Raw genomic sequence first — 7517 nt, forward strand, 5'->3', positions numbered from 1 at the left:
CTGTATGTACTACTATATTACATATTACTCTCAACCTGTATGTACTACTATATTACATATAACTCTCAACCTGTATGTACTACTATATTACATATTACTCCCAACATGTATGTACTACTATATTACATATTACTCTCAACATGTATGTACTACTATATTACATATTACTCTCAACATGTATGTACTACTATATTACATATTACTCTCAACCTGTATGTACTACTATATTACATATTACTCTCAACCTGTATTTACTACTATATTACATATTACTCTCAACATGTATGTACTACTATATTACATATTACTCTCAACCTGTATGTACTACTATATTACATATTACTCTCAACATGTATGTACTACTATATTACATATTACTCTCAACATGTATGTACTACTATATTACATATTACTCTCAACATGTATGTACTACTATATTACATATTACTCTCAACCTGTATGTACTACTATATTACATATTACTCTCAACCTGTATGTACTACTATATTACATATTACTCTCAACATGTATGTACTACTATATTACATATTACTCCCAACATGTATGTACTACTATATTACATATTACTCTCAACATGTATGTACTACTATATATATATATATGTATATATGTATATGTATATATATATAGTAGTACATACATGTTGAGAGTAATATGCTTTCGTACATTAAGCTATCTTACAGTTAATTCCTATTAATTGAATTCCTGTGTTTATAATGGGTAATTTGGTCCCCAATAAAATGTTCGCCACACTCCAATTGAAAACATGTTTAGTGAAATGCCATAATTGTTGCTTAATTTGAGTTGAATACATTTGTGAAAAAAGTAAAACCTCAAAAAGGCATGTTCATCAACATGTTTTCTGTTGAAATTAGAATGTTTGCTGTAGCTCACTGTTGAAAACTTTTAAATTGAACAATATTATTTACATTACATGCACAACCTTAAATAAGTTAATGATCAGGTTCAACTTTTGTTATATTCATTTATTCAATGCAGTTCATTTACAATACTAGTTAATTGTATAACCCATAGTTATTGCAGGTATAATAAATAGTTATTGCAAAGCCATTAAAGTGTAAGAACAGTTCTGTAGTTCAATGGAGAACAACCTGCCTTCATTAAGATAGGTTTATCTTAGTTCAAGTCTCAGCAGAAACTTTACATTTGACTTTGCAATAATATTTAATTAATTATTGTCTGTTTTTGGCGCAATTACATCAAATTATTGTTCTTGGATGTTCCTCTTATAATTTTCTTAAACCACAATGTGTTCAACAACAAGGCCTTGACAATGTACCCCCAAGCATTCCACAGTCAGTCAGCATTTCAATCTCCTTGTCACTTATCGGATCTGTTGATTTGTTGCCTTTGTTTTGACTTTAAAGTCTCCCTTGTAAGCTCTATGTGATGTGTGTTGTTTTCTTGTATAATTTGTTCTTGTATAATTTGTTCCATATATATGTTGCATCTAAGTTTCCGGTCGATGCTTGAAATCATGTTCCTTATTGTGCTTGGTTTATATTCAGAACCATTACATTTTCTAACTCACAGCAAATAATTTGCCAAGTATACATTGAACATATCTGGGCAAATGTCATGTGTTTCCCCTTTTGTCTTTTTTGTCCATAATATTGTTTGAATAAGTTAACATCAGCAATTGTTTTCTTTAAAGTATTATTGTTGTTTGCTTCACAGATTTGTTCTGTTACTTTCTTCATTGGTAAGTTGTTTAAAAAAAGTTTTTTAGTTCACCTGATTGCTCAGGTGAGCTTTTGAGACCGGTCCGTCCGTCGTCCACATTTGTTCGTAAACACTCTAGAGGCCACATTTATTGTCCGATCTTCATGAAACTTGGTCAGAAGCTTTGTCCCAATAAAATCTCGGTCGAGTTCGAAACTGGATCGTGCCGGGTCAATAACTAGGTCACTAGGTCAAAAGAAAGAAAAACCTTGTAAACACTGTAGAAGTCACATTTCATGCCCAATCTTCATGTAATTTTGTCAAAATGTTTGCCTTAACGATATGTTGGTTGATTTTAAAAGTGGTTACGGTCCGTTGAAAAATATGGCCGCCAGTGGTCGGGGCAGTTTTCCTTATTTGGCTACTGTAAACGTATAGACATTCGTCGGTATGAAATGTCGTGGTTTAATAAAAAAAAACCTAATTCGTTGACAGGTAATTTCGTGGATTTCAAATTTTCGGGGAAGATAGACAGTCATAATCATTAAACTTTTCTTAAAACAACCAGAGTAATAACGAAGAATAATCTGCTTATGTGTGTTGACAGCAAGGCTTGTAATTAATGTGCACTGAAGCATAAAAGTGTTGCCGATAATTGTCGATAAGAGCGAATAAGCGGCGATCTTGTGGGTCCCCGCTCGCTAATTGCCATCAATGTTGTTTTGACAATATTTGCAATTCTCTTTTCAATCGGTCCCCTAGTAGTAACAATTGAGTAATAAGGTCCCCAAAATACAGGTGTGAAAACCGCTATGTCTCTTTTAACTTTAATTGGCACTAATTGACATATGTGATAAATCTGCAAACTGTTAATTTGACGACGTAACGTAAAAGAGAACAATCGTTGATGTACAGTTTAAATTCCGTGCTTGATTTTAATTTAAAAAGTATAATTACCCAAACACTTATCAAGAAAACAACATATTGTATTACCTAGCATATCTCAATCAAATATCTCAGATAACCGAAAACAATAAGGAATGTCGGCAATGACATTCGAAAAGGATTAAAAATGTAAAAAATAATCGTTGGAACAACGAAATCTACGAAAATTCGTACCACACGAAATTTAATGGTTTTGCAGTATAGAGAAACCTTGTTAACACTTAAGAAGTCACAATTTTTGCCCAATCATCATGCAAGTTGGTCAAAACATTGGTTTTATTGATATCTTTTCATGAAATTTGGTCAGAACATTTGATTCCTTGATACGTGAGTTGAGTTCAAAAATGGTTCCGGTCAGTTGAATAACATGGCTGACGGGGGGGGGGGACAGTTTTCTTATATTTATATAGGAACAAGAGGGCCAAGATTTAAAGAAAATTGGGCCAAAAATGTGACTTCTAGAGTGTCCACATGTTTTCTCTATATACATATAGAGAAAAAAATGCCCTGCCCACTGGGGGCCGTGTTTTTTTCACCGATCTGGACCATTTTCGAACTCGTCCGAGATATCAATAAAACCAATATTTTGACCAACATTCATGATGATTGGGCAAAAATTGTGACTTCTAGAGTGTTTACAAGGTTTCTCTATAGCCAAATAGGGAAAGCTGCCCCGCCCTTTGGCAGCCATGTTTTTCAACCACTTTTGAACTCAACCAACATATCATTACGGCAAACATTTTGACACAGTTACATGAAGATTGGTCATGAAATGTGACTTCTACAGTGTTTACAAGGTTTTTCTTTGTTTTGACCTTGTGACCTAGTTTTTGACCCGACACGATCCAGTTTCGAACTCGACCGAGATTTTATTGGGACAAAGCTTCTGACCAAGTTTCATGAATATCGGACAAGAAATGTGGCCTCTAGAGTGTTTACGAACAAATGTTAACGGACAGATAGACGGACGGACGACGGACAAGGACCGGTCACAAAAACTCACCTGAGCAATCAGGTGAGCTAAAAAAGCTTGTGAACACTAGAAGTCTCATTTTGCCCAATCATCATGAAACTTGGTGGAAAGATTGGTTTTATATATATATATATCTCAGATGAGTTCACAAATGGTCCCGATCAGTCAAAACACATGGCTGCCAATGGGGGGTGGGCAGTTTTCCTTATGAGACTAGAGAGAAACCATGTGATCAAACACTTTAGAAGTCATATTTATTGCCTAATCATTAATATGAAACTTAGTCAATACATTGGTCTTCTTGATTTCTCGGACAAGTTGAAAAATGGCTCAGATCGGTGAAACACACTTTTTAGCTGAGGTGAGGTTTTAGGATTGGTCTTTGTCCGCCGTCCGCCCATCCACATTTGGTTTGTAAACACTAGCATTCACATTTCTCAAGCATTCTTTATTAAAGTTGCTGAAAGATCTCAGTCAAGTTTGATAATGAGCAAAATCACATAATTTATACCATAACTATTGCCCTTAGATTATCCAAATTTTCATTATATTATACAACATCCTTGTAAACACTCTAGAGGTCACAATTTTGTTTCAGATTTTATGAATCTTGGTCATATTATTTATTTTTGTAAGCAAAGTTTGATGTTTGGTAAGGGGGGTCAACTCAAAATATAGGTCACCAGGTCAAATCTTACAAAAACAAAAACACTCCATACGTCAGAGTTTTGGTTCAATAATGAAACTTGACCAAGATGTTTGTCTGGACAATATCTAGGTCAAGTTTGACGTTTGGTAAAGATTGAATGAACCGACTCCTCTCAGGTGGGCAAACTAGGGCCATCAATAAAGGCACTGGCATTTGATTTTATCGCGTAGATGTAAACAAGTCTGCCATGAAATCATAATACAATTTAATACATCTTAGTTGTTTTACATTTTGAGGTTCGTTGTGACATTCGTGATGCGTCTCAATAAATTTAAAAGATCAAGTAATCAGCGCATAGGAATACATACTGACAGTATATTAAGGTCACATGATCTGTTGCAGGATATCAACTAGTTTATATGATCACTGCTTTATTAGGTGACAAAAACAGCATAAAATTAAACTCCTGCTTTAATATAAGTTAATATCTAACATATCTCAGGAAATTGAATCATAGGTGAAGAATTTTTAGATTAATTTTACCCTTATTATCCCCCGAAAAAGGCGGAGTGATTTAGAATTGGTGTTGTACATCCCTCTGTCATTCCATCTGTCTGTCCGTCTGTCACAAACATTTCAGGGCTATTTCTCAGAAATTATGTAAGATATCTACATGAAATTTCATGGGTGTACAGATATCAATCAAAAGACATGCCATGCACAATAATCATAACCATAACCCTACACTTTTTTTAACAATAGTTATTGCCCTTTGTATGATGGAACTTTTCAGAGCTATGTCTCAGATACGCTACAAGATTTCAACATGAAACTTCATGGGTCTATAAACATCAATGAGGAGAATTTGAATGCATAAAAAATACCCTACACTTATTTTTTTTAAAGAGTATACCGTTTATCAAGGAATTTGCACCCATATATTTATTTGACGGGGGATATCAAACTTGTAAACAAATTTGCTTGTTTACATGTACTGTGTGTGCATATCATTTTGAACAGAAGATATATTGCCGTGTTAACGACACAACAGAATAGAAGATCGCCTAATAAGGAACTATGTGGTGTAGAAATTATTGATGGGTTAGCTGCTGATTTTGTTGTAAGTGAGGAAATATTTTATTAATTTTCGGATTCATTAATTTAGTGAGAAATAATCTTAGGGAGATTGCAGGCCACAGCCAAAGTTCTTGGTCACTAACAATATGGATTGTACAGTCCTTGAACAGATGTTTATATGTGGAAAAAAATAGCAAATTTTACAGCACGTAGTAAATCATATATATATATATATATATATATCTGTCACTACATGAACAAATCAGATGACAAGAGATTTGCCATAGGTGAGGAGGTTTCATAGTAGTGTTCTGTACAGCCTGGTTGAACTATAACTATGGTTAAATATGTTAATTTGTTTATTTATACCTTTTATGTGTCAGAAATACACAAACACATATCTACATAATATAGTACAGATTTAAATGACAGATTGACTAGTCAAAAGCATAAAGAAAATAGTCCATATGCAAACACAACAAATTCAACAAAATATGCTGCTCGAAATCTAGATTATTTATTTAGAATACAGTGAGAATTAAACTAAACACTCGTTTTGTTTAAAATGAATGAAATTTGAGCTCATTTTGTTTTTATTTAATAATATAAAAGACCATGTAAAAATATTGTCTTTACATTAGAAATATTTAAATAATATATCTGACAACACACATACATTCTATGTAACTTTTCCCAAAACAATAATACACCACCGCATGTAATCTTTGATAATGCTCATTTCTCGTTAGTGTTTTATCATTCAACTGAACTCTTCGAAGCATCATAGGAACTAAATTATAATAATAATAAACTGTGTGGGGTTAATCAATATTTCTTTGAGCAGCACCTATGTTCAGAATACGGAATGTGTAACGATAAAGCACCAAACCACAGGAATTAACAACTTATACAGAACAGTTTCTGCTTGACATGGAGTGGCACAATAAAAACATGTGTGAAGGCATACAGAAACTCATACATGTAGTTAAAATTATTGCAAAACCATACATATGTATTATTTGTGAACACTTGAATATATTAGTTTTGTATTTGCGATGCATCTAATAAATAACATAATATACATAACTTATACGAGAAACTTGATCCTTAGGAGCCTATTTAACAAATGTTGAATTTTTTGGACATATCTTAATTGTATTACTGCAATTTCAAAACAAAAGGCTCACCCATACATTATCTATTTTGTATCACATTAAAAACATATGTTCATTCAGTGTGTGATTTAAAAGAATATATTAACAGTATGTTCCCTTACTAAAGACCATATTTTAAGTCATTTTTTTTCTAGGAAATCAAATATGTAGACGGAATCGTGATGACCTATTGGGATTCAAAAGCAAGCCTTAAAAAACATGCAATAATATGAGCCTCGTTCTGGGAAAACTGGGCTTGATGCATGTGCTTATAGTGTCATCCTAGATTAGCCTTTGAAGTCCGAAAAAACCAGGGATGACTGTTTCCGCTTTAAGTGGATTTACTGTTATAAAAGACTAACTTTAAGCGAAAAAATTCCATAATAGCAGACAGTGTCGCCCCTGATTATCATGTGCAGACTATTAACGCACATGCATGGAGCCCAGTTTTTGCAGAATGAGAATCAGTAGTCATAGCACTGCATTCACTCATGACTATGTTTTCAATACTGCGACAAATGTCCAAAATATATACAAGACTTACAAATGCATATTATCCTGAGTGGTTGATATTAAGAAAGTTAAGCAACTGTTTCATACATAATTATGAAAAAGATCTTTAAAAATAATACCATCATATCATCGGTATTACACGTTGATAAGCCCAAAACCAATATCAAGAGTTGATGTACCACAAAATAGCACTCCATTATTCATATTTAATAATTTACCAACTACCAAGCACTATATGAACAATTATGAAATACGTGGCATTAATGGCAGCAAATCAGGACATGTACATAGTGTAATACTTTTGAAACATGGTTGTACAAGTAACATATTTTATGATAATCATATGACATTTAAACATGGAATGATTTACAGTGTGCAAGACAAAGCCATAAAGAGTAGGATAAAACCTTCCACCACACACAGCTTAAACAATCATCCCTGAAAGTAGTGAAATTATTTACTTTGGTAGTACAATGCATAGTCATGTTTAGTGATTGTGAAC

The 7517-nt window shown here is 33.2% G+C and overlaps 1 protein-coding gene across 1 annotated transcript in view; it reads left to right on the plus strand.

Moving 5' to 3' along the window:
* LOC127869415 (uncharacterized) overlaps window positions 1-7517 on the plus strand; it is a 470973-nt gene that overhangs the window by 38615 nt on the left and 424841 nt on the right. The gene's annotated exons all lie outside the window — the stretch shown is intronic.

This window comes from Dreissena polymorpha, chromosome 2 (genome assembly GCF_020536995.1).
Source record: "Dreissena polymorpha isolate Duluth1 chromosome 2, UMN_Dpol_1.0, whole genome shotgun sequence".
NCBI classification, from domain to species: Eukaryota; Metazoa; Mollusca; class Bivalvia; order Myida; family Dreissenidae; genus Dreissena; species Dreissena polymorpha.